We start from the raw sequence: 25,096 nt of genomic DNA, 5'->3' as shown, positions 1-25,096 counted from the left end.
TTTAGTTTAAAGGGGTGGTTCACCTTTACGTTAACTCTTACTATGTTATAGAAAGGCATATTCTAAGCAACTTTTCAATTGGTCTTCATCATTTAATGCTAATCGTTTTTTAAATTATTTGCCTTCTTCTTCTGACTCTTTCCAGCTTTCAAATGGGGGTCACTGACCCAATCTTAATAAAAAATGCTCTGTAAGGCTTCAAATGTATTGCTATTGCTAATTTTTATTACTGATCTTTCTATTCAGGCCTCTCCTATTCATATTCCAGTCACTTATTCAAATCAATGCATTTGGACCCTAGCAACTGGATTACTGAAATTGCAAACTGGAGAGCTGCTGAATAAAAAGCTAAATAACTCATAAACCACAAATAATAAAATATGAAAACCAATTGCAAATTGTGTCAGAATATCACTCTCTACATCATACTAAAAGTTTATTCATAGGTGAACAATCCCTTTAAGATCTAAAAACAATTACTGCCAAAATTATAGACAATTTAAACTTAAAGCAGAACTGAACTTCCCCATACAAATGGCGGCATTATCATGTCAAGGAAACATTTGTGATGATAAAGAATAATATTGATAATAGGACAATTAACCCTCAGCAACCAGTTTAAATTTCAAGCCTGAGAGTTGCAGAACCAAATGCAAATCATTTAAACCCCTAGAGACGCCAGAAGGGTTTGAGGCCGGACGGAGTAAGATGCAGGACGCACTACGTCACTTCCAGGACGAAACGGAAATGCGGAAGCGCCAGAAATTTCAGCGTGATGGCGCTGATTATGAAAGCGGCAATGTATACCGCTGGCCGCACTCCGAATACTCCAGCTTCCGGAAGGGTGCGTATGGCCGTAGGTCGCGTAATAATCATAAGAGGGAGTGGAGACAGACGGGTGGCACAGCATCAGATTCGGATTCCTCTGTCGCATCAGCAGATTTTTTAGGTGGCTCACAAACAACCGCTCCAATAAACGGAGAAGGAGGGGCGGTCGGAAACACCGAAGGAAGGAGACAGAATCGGCCCCAAAGAACAAGGATGAGAAGAACACGCTGGTGGTAAATATATCGACCTGCATATTAACTGAAGATGAACTGAATATATTACAGAAGGGGTTATCTTTTTGCCCAGATTCAATGCCCAATTTCTTTGAAATAGATTTAGAATTGACTCGTTTCTTTAGATCGATAAAATTAAAGGCTTATTTTGGGACTCCACAAAACGAACTGGGAAAAGATAAGAATATGGACAATGTGTATGAGAACAAATTTACTCTATCTATGTTTAATCTGCATGTAAAAAGTGATTTCACACCTAACAAAATTTATAAGGGCATTGATACATATATGAATATGGTTAAAAGTGATGTAAGTAACTTGGAATCACAATACAGACTAGGGGAGTTTGAATGTAAGACTTTCAACTTAACCAAAAAAGAGAATATGGCCCTTAAACAGTTGCAGGAACGTAGGGACATCGTTATAAAACCGGCGGATAAGGGAGGGGCAGTAGTGGTTATGGACAAAGTATTCTATATAAATACTATTAAGACAATGCTTTTGGACAATAGAATATATGTTCCATTACCCACTGATCCCCTCCCTAATATCCAAAAATTAATAAAACGTTTATTAACGGATGCTGTTGACAATAGAGTCATAGAACCTAAATTGGCCGTGTTTTTGGAACAGTCTAATCCTGTGACACCTGTTTTGTACACCTTGCCAAAAATCCATAAAAATTTACAATGCCCACCGGGACGTCCGATTGTGGCAGGTGTACAATCAGTATTCAATCCCCTAGCAGTGTTTCTTGATAAGATATTATGTAGAGACACATAAATCGTTCATCCTTGATACAAATCAATTTCTAGAGAAGTTACAAAAGTTGGGAGAAATTGGTGAGGATGCATATTTGGTTACACTAGATATAGAGAGCCTCTATACTAATATACCACATGCTGGTGGCTTGGAGGCCGTGGAAAATTGTATCAATAATGACCCCTCATGGGATGGTGCACAAAGGCGTCTGATCATTAATCTCCTGAATATTATATTGGAGAGAAATTATTTCATGTTTCAGGATACCTTCTATGAACAGCGGTGTGGTACCGCAATGGGATCGAATGTGGCCCCTACCTATGCAAATATTTTTGTAGATCTATTTGAAGAAAAGTTCGTGTATAAAAATCAAGAATTTCGACAATATTGTAAAACTTGGTATCGCTATATAGACGATATCTTTATGATTTGGGAGGGGCCACATTCGACCTTAATATCGTTTTTTGAAACATTGAATGGTTATTTACCAGCTTTAAAATTTACTTTACAGTATGATTTGACACATATAAATTTTCTGGATGTTCTGGTATATAAACAGGAGGGGCGATTAGCGACAGATTTATATGTGAAACCAACTGATAAGAATACGTTGTTACTTTATTCTTCATTTCATCCACCCCATATAAAACATGCAGTACCGAAATCACAATTCTCCAGAGTGAGGAGAACAGTGTCAGAAAAGGAGAATTTAGTTGAAAGGTTGGATGAGATGGAAAATACATTTTTGACAAGAGGTTATCCGAAGAAAACTTTAGAAAAGTGCAAAAGGGAAGTAATGTCAGGAAATAACACAAAGAAGAGGAAGGACACTGAGGAAAGAATAGCCTTTATTAGTGAATATAACAGCCTGTCCAGATATATAGGAAAAATTGTGTGTAAGCATTGGAACATATTAGGGGTAGAGTTCCCCGGTGTAAATGTATTTCAAAAACCACCTAGGATAGCCTATAAGAAGGCACAATCTTTAAGGGATAGACTAGTTAGGGCAGATGTGGGTCCTGAGAGAACATTGCGACAAGATACTATAGGCACAAGGAGAAATGGTACCTTTCCCTGTCTGTCCTGTAAACATTGTAATAGCTGTTTAAAAGGGGACACTATATACCATCCTCATAAGGGTACAACCATAAAGATTAAGGGGTATCACACCTGTCTATCTACATATGTAGTATATGCCCTTAAGTGCCCCTGTGGACTTATGTATGTGGGTCAAACCACCAGGCAATTGAAGGAAAGGATAGGGGAACACAAGTCCGATATTAGACGAAAAGTCAAACAAAGTCCTGTAGCTAGCCATTTCGCAGAGGTTGGCCACTCTGTATCACAACTACGTTTCCAAGTTTTACAGCATATCCCAAAACCAAGGAGAGGTGGAGATAGAGTGAAATTATTATTAAAATGTGAAGTAGGTTGGATTCATAGATTGGAGACTTTAGCCCCTAGGGGAATGAACAAAGACTATGACCTAAGTGCAGTGCTATAAAATACGATACAGGTTGTTTTTAACTCTTTCAAAATATTTTAAAAACATTTTTTAACAAAATCGGTTTTAATTGTGTTATACTCTCTATCTTCTAGATAACATCATCTCATTGACCATACAGGAACAAAAGGATAGATGGTCGTATATGTATCAGTGTATTATTACATATTATGATGAAATACATGAAATCTCATATGTTGGTAATGTGTATAAATTATAAGAAACCCTGAGATATGTATGTTTAAATTCTAATATATGCACTTATGGGTGGTGACTACTAGTTGATTGAGGGTATAAAAAGGGTGGTGCTAATGAGGCTTTGTTAGCTTGAGAAAGGACCGTGTGGGTCCGAAACGTCGCTATGCTATCTTTGGAATAAAGGCGGTTTTATTATTCATCTGGAGTTCTGCAATCTTTGTAAATCATTTAAACCCCTCCCAAAAAAGTGACTTAGAATATTACTATGTCTAGAGGAATTTGATGATTGCATTAGTTGCATGTAAGGGGGTGCATTGTTTGCACTATGTGACATTTTTGTAAGGAGGTGGCATTTTAAACCGCTTAACAGTAAAAGCAGAAGACCATGACTTCCCTTAATACTACATTTCTAATAGATGCCTCCAGAAAAGATGCCCATTGAGTTGTTACTATGGACGAAAGAGTCAGTATTAAAGAACAAGGAAAGTGGCCCAGCATTCCTCATTGCTAACCAATGGACTGGCACAGGGGTAACTTTCCTCTGACTACTATACTGCCATAACAACCAGCATCATCACCAGCTTAGCCAGATAGCAACTCGTGCAACCAAAACAAACTCTTACCTGCTTAGTGCTGGAACTAGGGTAGACACTAGACAGAAGAGGCAAGTGCATAGGTACATTCCTTTTCTGTTGCCTAACCCTAGTCTGAGCCTTTGTACCCCCACCTCCTGCTTTTTGTTTACCCCCCTCCCCCCATCATCAATATGGAAACGTGCACACACTCACTTGTACATGCAAGCATAGGGGGAGTGCAATTTGGCCACCTAGGTTGCTTTGGTTGCCCAGCTGACTTGGCCCGGCACAGCTGGAGGTAAATAAGGCATAAGGGGAATGTGTCTAGTGACCTAGCACCCGTGCAGCTATCCAGGACTATTTACACATTCAGAATAATATAGTTTCCAGTGTTGCTATAAAGTGCATCTGCCGACATCCAATCTTACTATATTGTGCATACAAAAAGTCATGGACAGCCCAGAAAGGCATGTACCTTGGGTTGGCACATTTTCCAGAGAAAAGGCATGTTGGCCCAAGGTCCAAGGCTACCAATTATATTCACTGGTGGGCGATTAACAACTGTTCCACCCTGCCGGGAACTGCACTTTTCTTGCCCATATGTACTAGTGCATGAAAACACATGGGCAGGAGAGAGCCAAAGAGATGGTTCAGAGCAGGGTGTTCCTAAAAGGGTCAGCAGTGATGCAAGTGAGATGCCGATGAGAGGTAGAAAGTTGAGGAGAGGAGAAGCTGAGGGTTGGTTAGGCTGTGCAATAAGCAGATATGGGAATATGTTCTATTTCCAAGACAGAATCAGGTCATCTGTGTTTTATCATGCAGGGTCTATGAAGCTATTATAATTCAGAAAGCTGAGGGTTTCAGCTCTGAGTTAGAACAGAAGCCCAAGCTAAGCAGGAATGCTAAAGGCAGGTACGGATACTGCAAAGTCCATGAAAGTCCAGGCTCTAGTAAGGGAAAGGGACACCTTTTTAGTAATGGATATTGTGTTTAACTATAGGAAAGGCAACAGAATGACACCGGAGACCAGAGCTGGACACTGCTCATACTGGAACTAGTCCTTATAAAAAAACAGGAGATGCACGAAAACAACCCAAATACTGATACACGTGAGGTTATTATTTACTCTAAGAGAAGCAATGAAAGCAAAATGCCATAAGGGGATGAAATCAAACTTAATACTGGAAGAAGCATACCCAGATTGATAGTAATGCTCTTTAAATGAAATATTATGAAAAGATATATAGTGCATTGCTGTAATACCATTTTCACTAAGACGGATCCTGAAATGTCCCTAATAAGTTACTGAACCAGGTTACAGCTTATCTCACATTTTAATGATAAGGGAAATGTCATAATTCTCTGCCCTGTAAATCTATTTCTCCCATTGGAAAGTTATTAATGTGAGTGTCGTTATTGAATGATAAAATGTTATAGGTTCCCTTGAGTTAGCATACTAATCTCTCTGCACTCGGCCAACAATGCATGTGGGGAAAAGGCAGCGGGTAAAATGCCTCAGTATATATGTGGCCATATACTGGACAGTACTGGTAGGTAGTGATGGGCTAATAAATTCGCCAGGCATGAGTTAGCAGCGAATTTCCACGTTTCGACACCAGCGAATAAATTCTCAAATCTGCGGTGAAAAATCTACCGTAACAAAAAAGAATTGTCGCGCCTCAAAATTAATCAGACGCCCATTGACTTTAATACATTTTGACACAATAGTCGCGCGTATAAAAATTGTTGTTGTTGATCAAAATTGTCGCACATCATAATAATTTTGACGCCCAATGTGTTTTGCAAATTTTCTCCCATTTCGCTAATTTTTTGGTAAATTCACTCATTTTTCGGCTACCGATAAGTAAAACGGCACAGATTCGCCCATCACTACTGGTAGGTATCTGGCCAATCAGCTTGTGGGTCAAACAAACAAGCATGGCCACCATTTTATAGTTTCATTCAGGCTGTAACTGCACTTTATCACCTATTGATCAGGCCTGGAAAGGTCACAAAGGCCCTGGTTTGGGGTGGCAAAATTTTAGGGGCAACATGCCACTGCAGGCCACTTCTGCGCTGGGGACTGGGTTGGAGATTTAAAGAGCTTTCAAAAAGTGATGAGCTGGTCAGAATTGTTTTAACCCAACCTGCACTCAAACCAGCTTGAGGTCCTCTTCTATTCCATGACCTGTACTTGACACAACTCCCCTCTGATGATTCAAGAATGGGTAGTATCAGCCACTGCAGAAAAGGGATCAGCACTATTACATCAATCAAAGGGAGGTATCCTGCTTGAAATTTGACCCCACCCAAACCTGCACCCAGGGGTTTCTATCTTGATCCAAGTTACCCAACTTGAGGGGAAACCAGCAGGTCCTGAGGATAAATCCAAGTTTGACCGTCTTAGTCTATGGTGCAACTGAATGGGAGCAGGTTGGTGGCAGCAGAGAAGGCAAGGTGCATGAAAGAAAGATATTTGTCATGATCATCACCCCCAGCATACCGAAAAAAAACCCACCACGTTTCATTTGGAACAAATTTTTGCAGTTCGTGTTTGGCCAGCTTTATGGCAACAAAAACAAATCAATATATAATTATCAGTGGAATACAAATCTATTTTCCAACAAAATCACACCTTAGGCATTGTTTTCAGGTGTCGATAACGTAAGATAACATTTCATAAACTGCAGCATGAGTTCTTTTCTAAAAACTGGATACCAGAAAATATTATATTCATTCAGCACTTAAATGCATAGCATAGGAATCAATCTGTGCAGGGCTTGTTTACCAGAGAACTTAATCCTCAAATGGATTGTACAGATACGAGTTGTTTCCACTGACAAACTCCTAAGACTCGGCTTCTGATTGAAAAGGACGTAGGGAAGTGTTTTGGATCTGAAAAATTACATAACCAAAAAAAGTGCCAGGAATTGCAAATGCTTCAGAATTAACATACTGGGCATCATAACAAAAATTTGTAATGCAAGGTTGGCTAAACATTTACTGAATAAAATTGGTGACTAGTTGCTGGAAAATAATATAACTGGTAAGTCAACATAACTCTAAGAGGGATAGAGCATGTCCAACTAATTTAATTGAGAGAGAGAGAGAGAGAGAGAGAGAGAGAGAGAGAGAGAGAGAGAGAGAGAGAGAGAGATAGATACTAGATAGATAGATAGATAGATAGATAGATAGATAGATAGATAGATAGATAGATAGATAGATAGATAGATAGATAGATAGATAGATAGATAGATAGGGAAGTCATTCAACCCCATTCAAGAGAGAGAGAGAGAGAGAGAGAGAGAGATGATAGATAGATAGATAGATAGATAGATAGATAGATAGATAGATAGATAGATAGGGAAGTCATTCAACCCCATTCAAGAGAGAGAGAGAGATAGATACTAGATAGATAGATAGATAGATAGATAGATAGATAGATAGATAGGGAAGTCATTCAACCCCATTCAAGAGAGAGAGAGAGAGAGAGAGAGAGAGATGATAGATAGATAGATAGATAGATAGATAGATAGATAGATAGATAGATAGGTGATAGATAGATAGATAGATGGGTGATAGATAGATAGATAGATAGATAGATAGATAGATAGATAGATGGGTGATAGATAGATAGATAGATAGATAGATAGATAGATAGATAGGGAAGTCATTCAACCCCCCTTCTACCCATTAAAGATAGATATATGTGAGAGAGAGAGAGAGAGAGAGAGAGAGAGAGAGAGAGAGAGAGAGAGAGAGAGAGGGGAAAACCGTGCAGGATTTTCTATGATTGACGTGGCAATCGGTCAATCGCCGATCGTCATGTCATGGCTCCACCCATGACATCACTTACCCACCACATCATTACATCGCAGCTCCGCCCCCTGTCCTGTGTTCCAGGTTAATTTGAGTCTCTGGAAAATGGCCTTCCCATAATTCGGAGCTAATTCGGAGCTAATTCTGAATAACAGGTTTCTAACGGATCCTATACCTGCACCTTGAACAAATATTGTCAATATGCACTTGAAGGAAAGTCCTTTTACACTTGGGGGTGGCAAAAGTTAGGCACCCCAAGTGATTGCCTTTACTTATCTGACACCCCGGGCAGAGCACCACGGAGCGATCCTCTTCCGGCTTTTTTGTTAACGTTCTACTGCGCATTCGCAGCCGCAAGAAGAAAGAAGAACCCAACCATCTCTCCGTGGTGCTCACTGAAAGAATCCAGGGCTGGTGCCGTTTTTTCCTGAAAGGTGCACCATCCAGGGGTGGGTGGTTTAAACAACACTAGCACTTGGTGGTCATAATTGAGAAGTGGTATATTTTTGTAACCCTATTCTTTGTAACAACAGTATGGGATTCGTTATACAGAAACTCATTATCCAGAAAGCTCAGAATTACATAAAAGCTGTCTCCCATAGACTCCATTTTTTCCAAATAATCCAAATGTTCAAAAAGGATTTCCTTTTTCTCTGTAATAATAAAACAGTAGCTTGTACTACCCAACTAAGATATAATTAATCCTTATTGGAAGCAAAACCATCCTGTTAAACAAATTCCAGAAAGCTCCATTATCCAGAAAACCCCAAGTCCCATACTGGATAATAGGTCCCATACTGTATTGCACTGAAATCGCCCTGACGTTGAAGAGCTGCAGGCTTACACATCTCTTGGAAAAAGTAAAACTTTTGTAAACTGCACCTAATTTAAGTTGCAAAAACTGAATTGGTACAATTACTGTATCTTCTCTGTTGGGTTTAGATTTGTGTTCTGTTTGCTCTGTTTGCCCAAACATAAAATATGTTTTCCATTTACCTTCCAGTAAGAGAATAATTGCATCGGCTAGACACCACCGTTTATTTTTCCACGGCGATAGATTTTTCTAATTTGATCAGGCGGCTTCAGACGTGTGGACTAAAAAAAGCAAATTGTTCTTTCTATTATCCGTTCTTGTGTATACTTGTCATTATTATTGATCACACCATATGTAGTGTTACCACATCTCACTTGCATTTTGCTGATTCTATTTTTTTTTTTCAGGTTTTGTTTCCCCCCCCCTGACAAAGAATTATGTTACTGCTCAGTCATTTGTCAGTTTACCTAAAGTCTTGCAGGCAATTACTATAACGTACAACACAATACTCGCCCTTTTTCTTGTACCAAGTAGCAAATTAATTTTGCATTTTTATAACAATTTGCAAAATGTCCAAGACATTACCATAACAATTATCTGCAAGACCCCCATTCAAATATAAATGAATAAGTGAATTGCAGTGAACATTTACACAGGCTCTGCGGGCTGTACCATTTCTGTATTTATACTTATTTCTGTAGCTTTTAAAGGTACAAACTCAAGGCTTCTGTTTCCAGTTTAATGGATCTTGTTGGGCTTTACAATATATTGTAACTAGAATTGACTTTAGGCAATCTTGAATATATTGTATCATTTTATTACATAAGTCATAGTGATGAGCGAAAATCTTTCACCCCGTTTCTCAGACTTCAATGGGAGAAAAAAATGACACCCAAAGGGGCAAATTCACTAAGATTCGTAGTTGCGCCAGGCGCAACTTCGCCGCACTTCGCCGCACTTCGCCAACTCCGCAAATTCACTAAAATCCGAAGTTGCGCACAGGGGTAGCATAAGGTTGCGAAGTTGCGCTAGCATTGATTCGCTAAATGAAGCGAAGTTACGCTAGCGATGGTTAATTTGCATATGGCGCCAAATTCTAATTTCAATGGAGGAATACGTAGAATCACTACAAATGCCTGGGAAACCTTCAAAACATCAAATAAAATTTTCTTTTTTTGCCCTACACATGTGCCCACTGTATAGTTAAGTTGCCATGAGTTAGGAAATGTAGGGGGGAAGGAGGGGAGCCCCAAAAATTTTTTCGATCTTTTTCAGCCTATCACCCATAATATAGAAAAAACGCCAGCGTTTTGAACTTTTTTGAAGCAATCCCTATCTACTCTATTGCGCTTCGCTTGGTCTGAGGTGGCGAAGGAAGTCTAGCGTAAAAGGTAGCGTTCAGTACAATGCGCGCGTTAGTGAATTTGCGTAGTTACGTCTGTAGCAAAAATTCGCCAGGCGTAAGGGTGCGAAGTAACGCCAGCGTTCGTTAGTGAATTTGCAAAGTAATGAAAATGCTCAACGCTAGCGAATTGACGCTAGCGTTAGGCGCTTCAGCACTTAGTGAATTTGCCCCTAGACTTTAATGCATTTTGGCGAATTCTCATGAATTTTTGGCGAAGCATAACGGGTCAGATTCACCCATCACTAATAAATTGCCAGCCATTTAAAGATCCCTGCTTATAAAAGCCAGGAGGCGGCAAATCAAAAACACCAGAATGCTTACAACCATCAATTCAAGAGACCAAAAAAAAAAACAATTCCATCCTGACCCAAAATAGTATCTGGATACCAACTGGAAACCGTATAGTAGCATTAAAGGTGCGGTTCACCTTTAACTTACATTTTAGTGCATTGGGGGTAAACTACAAATAATAAAAAATGAAAACAAATTTCAAATCAGCTTTGGGGCTTTTTTACGGTGTCCTTCCAGCCAAGTCCGACCCTGCCTTTCCGTTGCATCACACTGTATACAATGATTGAGAATCAGTAGGAAGCAGAAACCTTATTAAAGCAGATCTAAACCCTAAAAATGAATATGGCTAGAAATGCCTTATTTTATATACTGAACTTATTGAACTAGCCTAAAGGTTCAGCATCTCTATATTAGTAATGATCCAGGACTTCCAAGATGTCACAGGAGTTTCCCATCTTGAATTCTAGGTCTGTGACACTCACATGCTCAGTGGGCTCTGAGAAGCTGTTGAGAAGCTAAGCTTAGGGGTCGTCACTAATTATCCAGCAGAAAATGAAGCTGGCCTGTCATATAAGCTGATGCTATAGAGCTGGTTTCTGAGCGGCCATGTAGTAATGATCTGAATTATTCATTAGTAGTGATGGGCGAATCGGTGGTGTTTCGCCGAAAAATCCGTCAATTTACCGAAAAATTCGGAAAACGCGTTGAAGTCAATGGGCGTCAAAATAATTCTGACACTCGACAATTTTTATGCATGTGACTATTTTATCCAAATGCATTAAAGTCAATGGGCGTCTGAATAATTTTGACTATTCTAACAAGTGACAAATTTTTTCCGCGGTGGATGTTTTGCCGGCAAATTTTCACCACCAAATGACTCGATGGCAGCAAAACGCGGAAATTTGCTGCAAATCCATGCCTCCTGAATTTTTTCGGCCATCACTATTCATTAGCGACGAGCGAATATGTCCCGTTTTGCCGTGCCGAAAAATTTGCAAAAAAATTGTGAAGCGCATGTCTGGCGAAAAAATTTGCTCATCACTATTATTCATTATTCAGCCTTGTATTGTGACATTTAGTTTACATAAATAAATATATTACATAAAATATATTGTGCTTCAGTCTCTTAACAGCAGCAGTGACAGCAGCATCGAGTATGTGCTATCTTCTAGAGGAACAGATCTTTACTGCTAAAGGACTGTGGTTGCCTTGGGCTGGCAACATTTTCCCCCTACTTTTTTGGTTAAGCTTTCAACTTTCAAATTTTTTAAAATAATTTCCTTTTTCTCTGTAATAATAAAACAGTACCTTGTACATGATCCCAACTAAGAAATTAATCCTTTTTGGAAGCAAAACCAGCCTATTGGATTTATTTAGGGGCAGATTTACTAAGGGTCGAATTTTGAAATTAAAAAAACGTCGAAATTCGACCCTCGAATTAAAATCCTTCGACTTCGAATACCGAAGTCGAAGGATTTTTAGCATATTCAATCGATGGAACGATCAAATAGAATTCGTTGGAACAATTAAATAGTTCGAATCGAAGGATTCGAACGATTTTTAGCGATCGATCGAAGGATTTCTATTCGATGTGTAAAATAAAGACTTAGTAAAGTGCTGTGGAAGGTCCCCATAGGCTAACATTGCACTTTGGTAGCTTTAATTTGGCGAAGTAAGAAGACAGTACTTTGATTATCGAATGGTCGAATATTCGAACGATTTTTACTTCGAATTGTTTGAATCTAAGTCGAATATAGCCTATTCGATGGTCGAAGTACCCAAAAATTTACTTTTCTAAACTTCGGAAATTCACTTGAGCTTAGTAAATCTGCCCCCATATGTTTAATTGATTTTGTAGTAGATCCAAACTACGAAAAGATCCATTATCCAGAAAACCCCAGGTCCCGGGCATTCTGGATAACACGTCCCATACCTGTACTGCTTTGATATTGAAAACACAGACTATTGTGGATACATTGTAGTGGTCCAAATATGCATTAGGGTACAGGTAACAAATGATAAATACTCCTAGATCATGGAATAGACGCACAGGAGAGATTCCAGAGAATATGAATGTTGTATGATCATGTTATCACAATTGGACTGAAATTTGAGCGGTACCCCAAAAAAAGATGATTCGGTCACATCCGGACACGTACTGGATGTTTTACAGCAGCTCAGAAAGATAGGAAAGACAATATATGTTGAGGTGATGGCAGGATCAGGACATAGAGAATTTGGTTTGCTAAAACAAAGCCCTTTGAAAAGCTGGTATAGCAAAGTGCAAGAGGCAGACTAAAAATCACGTCGCTCAAAAGAGCGTGAAAAGGCACACACACTCACTCACTCACATTGTACAGCTTGTCTTTCAATCTGCCTGCAATTGTATCACTAAAGTTGTCAAAATAAATCTGCCTATATTTTCTGAACACTAGAGAAGATACTTGAGAGTGTTAATCATTATTATAATAAGGCTTGGCACATCCTTCTATAGTGACAGGCTCTATGAATACTTCCCTTCCTTCTGTACGACACTGAGGGGGTTGTTTATTAAGCTTTGAGTTCTGTTTTCAACGAAAATTCGAGTTTTTCAGGTTCATTTTTTTCTCAAAACACATTTTTGAGTTATAAAGAGCTAGAATTTTTCGAGATTTAATATCCTCATATTTTATTTATTATAATGCACAAGTTTTAGTGAGTCAGGTGACAGAAAGGACATCACTGATGAGAACGGATGAAATTACTGAGCCCCGTTTATATAGTGAATAAAGTACCCCCTCTTGTAAAATATAAGGATATTATAAGTTACCGAGGAGTTCCTCATATCCTCATATTTTAGAACTGGGAGTACTTTATTTATTATAATACACAAATTTCTGTGAGTCATGTGACAGAAATTACATCAGAACTCACCGTTTATAAGGATATAATTTACAGTATATTCATGGCTTTTGTGTATTATAAGGATATTATAAGTTACCGAGGAGTTCCATGACCATATAAAAGCACGAGGCTGAAGGTCATGAACTCCGAGGTGACTTCTAATATCCTCATATTTTGCAACAGGGGGTGCTTTATTATAATTAGGGATACACCGAATCCAGGATTCAGTTCGGGATTCGGCCTTTTTCAGCAGGGTTCGGATTCGGCCGAATCCTTGTGTCTGGCTGAACCGAACCAGAGTCTTAATTTTCATATGCGAATTAGGGGCAGGGAGGGAAATCACGTGACTTTTCGTCACAAAATAATAAAGTGAAAAAACTGTTGACACTTTTTCCTTTCCTACCCCAAATTTGCATATGCAAATTCGATTTCGGATTCGGTTCGGTATACGGCCAAATCTTTCACAAAGGATTCGGGGATTCGGCCAAATCCCAAATAGTGGATTCGGTGCACCCCTAATTATAATACACAAGTTTTGGTGAGTCATGTGACAGAAATGACATCACTAAGCTCCGATTATGGGGTAAATTTATCAAAGAGGGAAGTTCCGCCACTAGAGTGAAATTCCGCAGCTCTCCATTCATTTCTATGGGATTTTGAAAGGCGTATTTATCAATGGGTGAAACTGAAATTTCACCCTTTGATAAATACGCCTTTAAAAACCCCATAGAAATGAATGGGAAGTGGCGGAATTTCACTCTAGTGGCGGAACGTCACTATTAACTTCACTCTTTGATAAATATACCCCTAGAACTGATGACATCACTAAGCACCTTTATAAGGATATAATTTACAGGATATTTGTGGCTCTTGTGTATTATATATACAGGTCAGGTATGGGGCCTGTTATCCAGAATGCTCAGGATTTCCATATAAGGGATCTTTCCATAATTTCAATCTTCATACCTAAAAAAATCATGTAAACATTAAATAAACCCAATAAGTTGTTTTTGCTTCGAATAAGTTTGAAATAATTGCATCTTAGTTTGGATCAAGTACAAGGTACTGTTTTATTATTATTATTATTAATGGAGTATTATTAATGGAGTCATAAATATATATAAATATATATATATATATATATATATATATATATATATATATATATATATATATATATATATATATATATATATTGCTTATCAGTCTTTCCTTAGGAAACAATTTCAATAAGAAAAATATCAAGGCAGTTTGGAAATCTGAAATAGAGTATAGAGAATAAATATTCAAATTACTAGATAAAGCATACAGAGCGGTAAAATCATTAAATGTTATCATATACACACCTACCCAATGTGTTTCACACTCCTTCCCCCAAAACAGATGGCACTGCATACTGTAATTACTATCATGAAAGAAATATAGGAAAGATAGGGATGGAACAGTGTTTGATTGCCTCCATTAAACTCTGTGCATTCTATTTAGAAGTTCTACCTCGCCGTGCCATTAACTTGAGGCTGACTAAGGGAGCTGTATATTGAAATTGTTCTGAGCTGGGTTTTGTTGGCTTGCATGTTTTATACCACACTATAAATGTGAATCCTTTCCGTACTTTATGTTTTTAATCTATATTTTGACAGAAAAGATCTCAGACAAAAAAGGCGGCTGTTTACAATTTCACTTATTACCTTTTCTCTTTTCCCAAAGCTCAGTATTTATGAGACCATAGTTACACTGAATGCCAGCCACTGTTTTATTTGTTTTATAGAATATTGTTCTTTATAGGCTGATCATGTTCCAGATACAAGTGGTGACAGACAAACACCACTCAAAAAATGATCAGTTTCGGGGGGGGGGGGGGGGGTTGGCTCCTGTAGATCTCTGCTAAATGACTCCTTTAAAATTCGAAATCGCCTCAGTGGCTAAACCTCTCCATGTTCCTCAGACCTTAATAAAATAAATATAATATAAATTATTTCCTTTTTCTCTGTAATAATAAAGCAGAAGCTTGTACTTGATCCAAACTAAGATATAATTAATCCTTATTGGAAGAAAGGTCATGATTTTCTAGTAGACTTAAGGTATGAAGATCCAAATGACGGCAAGATCCATTATACGGAAAACCCCAGGTTCCAAGCATTCTGGATAACAGGTCCTATACCTGTACTAGGAGTGTGCTTGAACTCAAGTATCTTTCTAACAATTGACCACCATTTTTCCATGAGCACACTAGCTGATAAATTTTAAATGGCCTATACAGAGACATATTTCAAAGTGCAAAGTATCCAGAAAAAATAAAGGCCCAAGGGACATGCAATCTAAGGTTAGTAAAAATAAACAAGATAAGTTAGAACTGCCAGAGAACTTGAAGGCAAGTGTTGGTTGTATAAAAACCATTTGTACTGCCAAACAGAGCCTCATGTAGGCTGCCAGTCCACATAGGGGCTACCAAATAGCCAATCACAGCCCTTATTTGGCACCCAGGAACTTTTTGCATGCTTGTGTTGCTCTCCAATTCTTTTTTACATTTGGCTCATGGGTAAAAAAGGTTGGGGACCCCTGTGGTATGGTGAAGGGAGAGTGCCACAATTGGGTAACTCGTGAAAAAATAGAGGGAGTTGACATGCCCGTTGCATCAGCTTCTGAGCAATTCATTATCCATACAAAAACATGAGCCAATGGCAAGGGGAGCAATTAAGCAGTACATGTACATGCTACAAGTATCCTAGGTGTAATTGGGTTGCGGTATAATAACCCCACAAATGTAAAGCCATTCACAGGGACATTGTAACTGGGCTCATGTGCACCTGTTGGCAGTATTGCTCCCATCCACCACTTTGCTCCTATGAGAAGCCGATTGCTGTTAAATGGCTTGTTTAACGTTCAATTAACTTTTAGTATGATGTAGAGAGTGATATTCTGAGACGGTTTGTGGTTTTTGAGTTATTCAGCAGCTTTCCAGTTTGCAGTTTAAGCTGGTTGCTAGGGTCCAAACCATGCATGGATTTGAACAAGAGACTGGAATATGAATAGGACATTTGCATACGGTGGGTAATTTAAAGTTGTATGGACGTCTTTATTATAAATGTTGGTGCAAATGCTTGAAGTCACCACTTTTTATTACAAATGTCCAGGGAACTTTAATAAAGACAAGAGAGTTAATATAATGCCCTACACATGAGCCCACTGTAAAAGGAATGTTCCATATGTTAGGAAATGTCTGGAGAAAACCGGTTCCCCAAAAAAAGTTTGTTAGGACTTTTGCAGGCAATCCCGCTCAAAAAAAAGGAAAAGTCACCAGCGTTTTTGAGCTTTATTGCATTTTCGGCAAACAGGATATGATGTAAGTAACAGAAGATTGAGGAAGATCTAGCTGCTTTTTAGCACTTCGCCTGGTCTGAGGTGTCTGAGTCAACTCTGAGTCAACTGGCGAAAGAGCCAACGTTCAGTAAAATCCGCACTTCCGTGACAGAGTGAAAAGTCGCCTGGCGATAGAGTGGGAAAGGAGCACTAGCGACGGTCCCGTTCACATGCGAATTGGCGACTGTGCCTGTTAGTGAATTGGCAATGTACCTGCAGGTGGCAACACTTGAGAAAAGCCGCTAGCGTTAGCCACTTCTCCCTTTAGTGAATCTGCCCCTTGGACTAAAATATACATTTTTTTTGTGTTTGTCTCCAATCCAATAAGTAATAACAAAAGGGGTTTGTGCAGAAAGCCAATGTGAACACTACCTTCAGTCAATTGGATTTCAACAATTGGGTGCATACAAAAAAAGTATAAAGAAGAGGATGTACTCACAATTCACCCCATTCCATGGGTGCATCTATACAATAGAAATAGAATGGATGTGAGCTCCTCTAAAAAGTCAATCAAGGCGAGTAAAAATACAAAAGTATTTATTAGGACATGATGAAAGTTCCAATTGTGGATTCTAGTTTGATCAGACTTCTTTCATTCAAATAGTCAGATAAATTCAGACTTTCATAAATAAGACCCCCATGTGTAGCCATTTTAGATGAGGTCAGTGACCCCCATTAGAAAGCTGGAAAGAGTCAGAAGAAGAAGGGAAATAATTCAAAAACTATAAAAAGAATAAATAATAAAAAACAATTGAAAAGTCGCTTAGAAATGGCCATTCTATAACATACTAAAAGTTAACTGAAAGGTGAACCACCCCTTTTCAGAAAACGTACATTTCACGGTACATTTGATTTGCACTACATTAATATCATATCCATTTCACACCAATGTGTATTTATATATTTTATATATATATATATATATATATATATATATACATACATGCCTTTTTATGCAGCTACTGGGAAATCTGCTCAATTAGAAGTCCTTTGTGCTCCTTCTTTCCCTTCACTTCTGCTCCAGTGATTTTTTTCCTTCTCTCCCTTCTGCTTCACTTGCTCCTGTGTCTGCCCAGCTGCTTTCATCCCCGGTGCTTCACTACCCACATTGCACCGCATTGTGCAAAGCTTCTCCTTTACACTACGCACACACCTGGCTGAGCACATTAGAATATAGTGTTATTATACAAATATTTGGGTTCAGAATTAGAGGTGTTGCATGCAGTGTTACAATAAGAACTACATTTGCATGCATTTGATATGAAGAGATTCATCTTGCTACACACACTGTCATTAGGACAGGCTTTCATTGCTAAAATGGGCAGATATTCTGCAAGTGAGTTAAATGATCTCCGCTGAGCAAAATCTGATGCACCCTTTCACTGAGCAGCTTTTAAGATTAAACCCTCTCTAAGTAATTCCCAAGTGCACTGACTGCAAAGAGCATTTAAATGAAAGCAATACATTAAAGGGGCAGCAGAATGACTAAACAAGACTTAGCCTGACTATCGTGTAAGCTCTAAAGCAATAAGGCATTATTCAGTGTCACCCTTTGATATAGGAGGCGTAATGCAAAAATGCATGGGTCTATGCTAAATTAACAAAGGTTACAGAGTAAAAAATAGAAACAGAGAGTCTTACACACAAGAGCTCACAATCTAAAGGTATAGGATACATTTGAAAAAAAATATGAAAGCAATTGGTTATTTTTTAGGTTAATGTCTGATACATTGAATCTGCTTCTGTAAACAGGTGCAGTCTGAGAGTGTTTTGGATGGCTTGAGGCAGAGACAAAACACTAAGGGCAGTACATAAATTTAATTAAATTAATATAATTTTGCAAACATACAGCTAAAGCCATATGTGTACAATTGCAGGCCTAGGAAAATTTAGGGTTGCCAACCAGCCGGTATTTTACAGGCATAGCCAGCAGGGTCGGACTGGGAGGCCCGGGGCCCACCGGGACTCCAGTCCAGGGCCCCCCCTACAGGCCCCCGTCCCCCTGCTGCAACGCGCCGTGCGGCGCCCTTCAGCGGTGGCCCCCTCTGTGTGCATGCGGGCACGGCGCTGCGTCTGCACGCATGCGCACACGACGCTGTGTCTGCACGCATGCGCACACGGCGCTGCGTCTGCACGCATGCGCACACTGCGCATCGACGAAGATCCTTTTTTTTTTTTTCAAAAAACAGCATCGGGGGAGAGGGCCTGGCCCGGCGGGGGCCCACCGGGTTTTTTCCCGGTATCCCGCCGGGCCAGTCCGACACTGATAGCCAGTAAAACCTGCCGGAGCTGGTATTACAGATATGGGACCTGTAATCCAGAATGCTCAGGAACTGGGGTTTTCTGGATAATGGATCTTTCTGTAATTTGGATCTCATACCTTACGTCTACTAAACAAATCATGTAAATATTAAATAAACCAAACAGGCTGGTTTTGCTTCCAATAAGGGTGACTTATGTTTTAGTTTGGATCAAGTACAAGCTACTGTTTTATTATTACAGAGAAAAAGGAAATCATTTTTAAAAATGTGGTTTATTTGGATAAAATGGAGTCTATGAAACTGGGAGACAGACTTTCTGTAAATTCAGAGTTTTCTTGGTTATGGGTTTCCAGGTAAAAGAACCTGTCAATAAATTACCTTTTCTCTTCCCCTTTCTCATCCCCATCCTCCTGGAGATGCCTGCGAAGTAATAGCCCTGTCTCTTTGACATTACCCCGCCCCTCCTACATGACAGGCTGCCATATGCAGGGAGTCCAGGTATGGGACCTGTTATCCAGATTGCTTGGAAACAGGGCTTTCCAATAAAGAGTTAAAGTGGACCTGTCACCCAGACACAAAAATCTGTATAATAAAAGTCCTTTTCAAATTGAACATGAAATCCAATTTCTATTTTTTATTAAAGCATTCATAGCTGTTGTAAGCTCATTTAAAAACCGCAGCTGTCAATCAAATATTGTCTGCCCCACCTCTATGCTTTAGGCATAGAGTCGGGGCAGACAATTACTTTCACTTTCCATTTAGCACTTCCTAGATGTCACATTCCCCCTGTCTCTTTACTGTTTAATTGTGTAACCAGGACATGGGGATGGACATCAGGTCCCCCATTCTGGTGCACAAACAATATTTTGAGATGATACAAGGCTTGTCTTAATAACAGTGTCCACAAAATGGCTCCTGCCTGCTTGCTATAATTATGAATTCCCAGACTGAAGGAAACAAGATTCAAACAATTTATATAGTGTAATTAAAGTTAATTTTGCTTGACTAATGTGATTAAATAGGATTTTGAATATTTTTTTTGGGTGACGGGTCCCCTTTAAGTCTACTAGAAAATCATATAAACATTAAATAAACCCAATAGGCTGGTTTTGCTTCCAATAAGGATTAATTATATCTTAGTTGGGATCAAGTACAAGGTACTTTTTTATTATTACACAGAAAAAGGAAATGATTTAAAAAAAATTTAATCATTAGGAATGCAATCATGTATCTTCATACAGAAGTAAAAAGTAGCTGTTTAATAAATCATTGTGCATTTGTGTAACTGGGGTACAGATAGAACAAACAAGAAAATGCAAGAAAGACTTCACTGTAGTAAATAGGCCCTGCACTGGTGAGTAGGACATGGCCACTGACATGCCAATACTGGAGGCAATGTATTATAGAAAATATTTAATGGCTCATTTTTAGCTAATTTTAGAAAACATGGACCGGCTGCACAGAATTAAATCTTCCTGTTAGTTAATAAAGGACAGAAGTACGTTTTAATGTTTATTCCATCCAGCTGAAGCAGGCAGCTGTGGGCACTGCATTAAGCCCTTTAATACAATCAATTGTTTACACAAACAACTTTGTTGCATTGATTTTTCCTTACAAATGGCATCCAGTAAAATTAGACACAAATCAATATATATCTGATTTCATGACTAATGGATTTAAGGGCTCTGATTTGATGTTGTATTGGGAAAAAGCATCAACATTGGGGTAACCAAGCTAAACCTAAAGTAAAGTAGTTATAGGATGTTATTACATTCACTCAACAGGCAGACTAGAGTACAGGTATGGGGTCTGTTAGACAAATACAAGAGTCCTCTGCACTCAACCCATTATCAATATATTTAAGACAGAGACATTTTGTGCATACTGCTACTGAAAAATGCCTTACCCTTTAAACAACACAGGGATTGTTTGTCCATATATTGCAATATATTTAAGCTGGCCAACTACGTCAAAGTCATCCCATATCTGGCCAGTCCTATGCTCAATTTTATCTGATTCATTAAGAATTCTATTGCTTCATTATACATTTTACAAAGGGACTTGGTTTTACCTGCAACTTACTTGCTGCTTTCAAAGTAAAACTCCCAAACTTGGCTGCCCTTTTATTAGACACCATTGGGATCACTTGACTATAGCTGGGAAGGGTGGGAGCTACAACATGGAGCTGGTCACTGCTCCTGTATAACTATAACAAACAAGGGAAAGTTGTGCTCACCACTCATTTTTAAAACTATTAGGCGGGGGTGCAATGAGGGTGTGACCACAAAATACATCAGGTGATATCAGTGGTGTCTAATAAAAGGGCAGCCAAGTTTGAGTTTTACTCAAAGCAGCAAGTAAGTTGCAGGTAAAACTTAGTCCCTTTCCAAAATGTATAATGAAGCAATTTCTTAATGAATCAGATGAAAGTTGAGAGTAGGACTGGCCATATCAGGGATGACTTTGACGTAGTTGGCCATCTTAAATATATTGCAATATATGGACAAACAATCCCTGTTTTGTTAGTGGTGATAACAACTTTCCCTTGTTTGTTATGGGGTTCGTTATCTGAAAAGTTCCAAATTATGGCAAGGCCATGTCCTGTAGACTGTAATAATAAAACAGTACCTTGTACCTGATCCCGACTAAGCTATAACTAATCCTTGCTGGAAGAAAAACAATATTTTATTTTACAATATAGGGTTTATTCAATGTTTAATTGATATTTTAGTAGATTTAAGATATGGATATCCAAATTATAGAAAGTCCCCTTATCAAAAAAAACCCAGGTCCTGAGCATTCTGGATAACAGGCCCCATACCTGCTACGGACCACTAGGCTAGAGACAGAAAGTGCCCCTCAGCCCCAACCTAGTTCATATGGTTTTCAGATGTCTATAGAGAAGTGATGAGCCCTGTAATCCACACTGGGTTTTATTAGAGTTGTGGTGCAACAAGTAACTTAGTTAATAAATATCATCATTAATTGCAATTGTAATACAGGTATGGGGACCAGTTATCCAGAATGCTCGGGATCTGGGTTTTTCCAGATAATGGATCTTTCTATAGTTTGGATCTTCATACCTTAAATCTACTAGAAAATCATGTAAACATTAAATAAACCCAATAGGCCGATTTTGCTTCCTATAAGGATTCATTATATCTTAGTTTGGATCAAGTACAAGCTACTGTTTTATTATTAGAGAATTAGGAATCCCATACCCATATTAGGTATGAAAATCCAGCATCAACCCTGGATTCTTTCATGCTGGTGTCTCTCTAGAGGATGAAGAAACTGTTGACTGAGCACCAGAGAGTTAGTTATGACATGGCATTAGAAGGGTTCAAGCACACGTGCAGATTCGGGGAGTTTTAGTAGCCTGGCGACTAATTGTCTCTTTTGCGGGGTGACAATATCCCTGAACTGTCTTCCGGCTGCTGTAATGCGAAAACGCCAGCGCCAATACATTCGCATCGATTTGATTTCCAAAGTCATCTGAATTTGTCTCAAGAGGAAACTTCAGGCGACTTCTGAAATCGAAGCGCCGCAAGTGCATTGGCGCTGGCATTTTCGCATTATAGCAGGTGGAAGGCAGTTTGGAGAGATTGTCGCCCCGCAGAAGAGGCGATTTCCCCAAATCTGCCCATGTTCTAGCTCCCTAACTGTAGAGCATTGGAAAATGTATGTGGGATTCAAAAGAACATTGTTGTATACTGTATATCAAAGAACAAGCAAAGGAACAGTGTCAGTGAGAATATAGACAACCATAGCAATTACTTACCCTTTAAATGGAACGGTTAATGATAAATGAATAGAGGTGGTAATATGCTTAATTTATTTAAATATTATCATATTGTCTTTATGGATGTCCTGCTGTTTGCCTAAATGGGAAGAAACTGACCAAAAAAAAGATGCATAAACTATAAATAAAGCTCCCTTTAAATCAGAAAGGCCAGGAACGTGGTTACAAGCTGTGATCTGAAAATGCATGCTTCCAGTGTAATTAGAAATGTAAATCTTTCTTTTGCTTCCCAAGTGAGATTCTACACAGACAATGTATAAAAAGAAAAATATATATGAAGTATTTGATTAATATAAATAATTTTGGGGCCTATTTATCAACAGGCTCGTTTTTGTGGTTTTAGTGGTTTTTGAAACCACAATTAAACTCACAAACTCTAAACCTACAAATTTCATGAGATTTCTTAAAAAAAAGTACAAACAGAAAATTATGCTGAACTCTGCACTAAAAAATATAAATACCTCAAAAACCTCTAAAAATTCTACTTATTTGGACAATTCCTAAAGAAAAAAAATATGAAAACCTCTAAAGGTCCGAATTGTTTTAGAGCGGTCCAAAAATATCAGCGCAGCTCCTGCTGACTTCTATAGGACCTCAATAACTTTTACCTGGCAAAGTTTTATTTTAGAGGTTTTTGTGGTTTTTACATAAATCTAAATTTTTTTTAAGCTTTTTAAAAAATGAGAAAACCTGGATTTTTTGAGATTCGTGGAAAAATTTGGTTGGGGTTTGCTGGAACCTGAATTTGCTACAGCCTGGCATTAGAATGTTATTTCTGTTATTTTTTGGTGTAAATAGAAATAAATGGGAGCACATGATCAGAGATCTCTTCTTACAAAAGCATTTGATGGAGGTCGTAGGGAAACCAACATGAGGCTGAGAGAAATATGGGGGTCAATGTAGATGATAAAAGAAGTGAAGAGCGGATAAGCGCTAGAGAGAAGGCTATGGAAGGTGGGATTTAAAGCAGTAAGAAGAATTATGATAACATTTTGAAAACTACTTAAAATTCTGAATTCTTGTTTTCAGCATTGTTTTCTGGTACTTTTAACTACAGGCTGCTTCTCTTGGCAATGTTTCCATTCTCAGGAGCCACAACTAGCATGGGCTGCAGGAAAGGATAATCCTCATCAATCAGGAGCTGCTTATCAACCTCATAATGGTCCCTTGTCAGGATCCTTCTTTATAAAGCTAAAGACAAGAGTTTGTCTATTGTTAATTGCCATTAGCAAATGTGTTCCTAATTAAACTGAAAATACCTATTTTTCAAGTGAGAAATGTAATCAGCAGGAACGGCCCTGCAGGGGAGGGATAAGCATCAAGTGTTTACTGTATTGCTCTGTTGTTTATATAGTATTAGAAATCTAATTATTCATACTGATGCTGTGAGTAGCGATGAGCGAATCTGTCCCATTTTGCTTCGCCGAAAAACTCGCAAAACCACAAAAAAATTAGCAAAACTGCAAAAAAAAACATCGAAGTCAGTAGGTGTTTTTACACGTGACAAGGTTTTACATGCGTGTCAATTTTTCTCACTCCAAATGCGTTCAAGTCAATGGCCGTTTTTTCTTATGGCGACTTTTTTTGTCCTGATGCATTAAAGTCGATGGGCATATTTTTTCTTATGGCAACTTTTTTTATCCTGATGCATTAGGCTAGTGGCAAACTGGGCAATTTGAGGAGATTTAGTCGCCTGGTAACTAATCACCTCGTCTTTGCGGGGACCAATCTCCCCGAACGCCTTACTTCTGTCTTGCGCTGGCTATAATGAAAAATTGCCTGCGGCATGGCACACGCATCGCTTCATATTCCAAAGTCGCCCGAAGTTTCCTTGTGAGACAACTTTGGAATAAGAAGCGCAACGTGTGCCATGCCGCAGGCGACTTTTCGTTATAGCCGGCACAAGACAAAGGTAAGGCGTTCGGGGAGATTGGTCCACCGCAAAGACGAGGTGAATAGTCGTCAGGCGACTAAATCTCCCCAAATCGCCCAGAGTGCCCCTACCCTTAACGTCAATGGGCGTTTTTTCTTATGGCGACTTTTTTTGTCACAATGCATTAAAGTCAATGGACGTTTTTTTCTTATGGCAACGTCTTTTGTCCAAGTGCATTAAAGCTAATCGGCATTTTTTCTTAAGGGCGTTTTTTCTCTGCAAATTTTTCCACAGCAAATTTTTGCCACAGTTTCGTTAAAAAATTGTACATGGCGAAATGCTGAATTTTGCCGTGAATCCATGGCTGGTGAATAAATTCACTCATCACTAGCTGTGAGACTTGGGGGCAGATTTATTATTGAGTTGTGTTTTCTATGAAAAATATGAGTTTCAATGTTATTATTGAGTCAAAAATAGATTTTCAGGTT

The sequence above is a fragment of the Xenopus laevis genome, chromosome 5L (genome assembly GCF_017654675.1).
Source record: "Xenopus laevis strain J_2021 chromosome 5L, Xenopus_laevis_v10.1, whole genome shotgun sequence".
Classification (NCBI taxonomy): Eukaryota; Metazoa; Chordata; class Amphibia; order Anura; family Pipidae; genus Xenopus; species Xenopus laevis.
Note: the sequence above shows the minus strand (reverse complement) of the source record.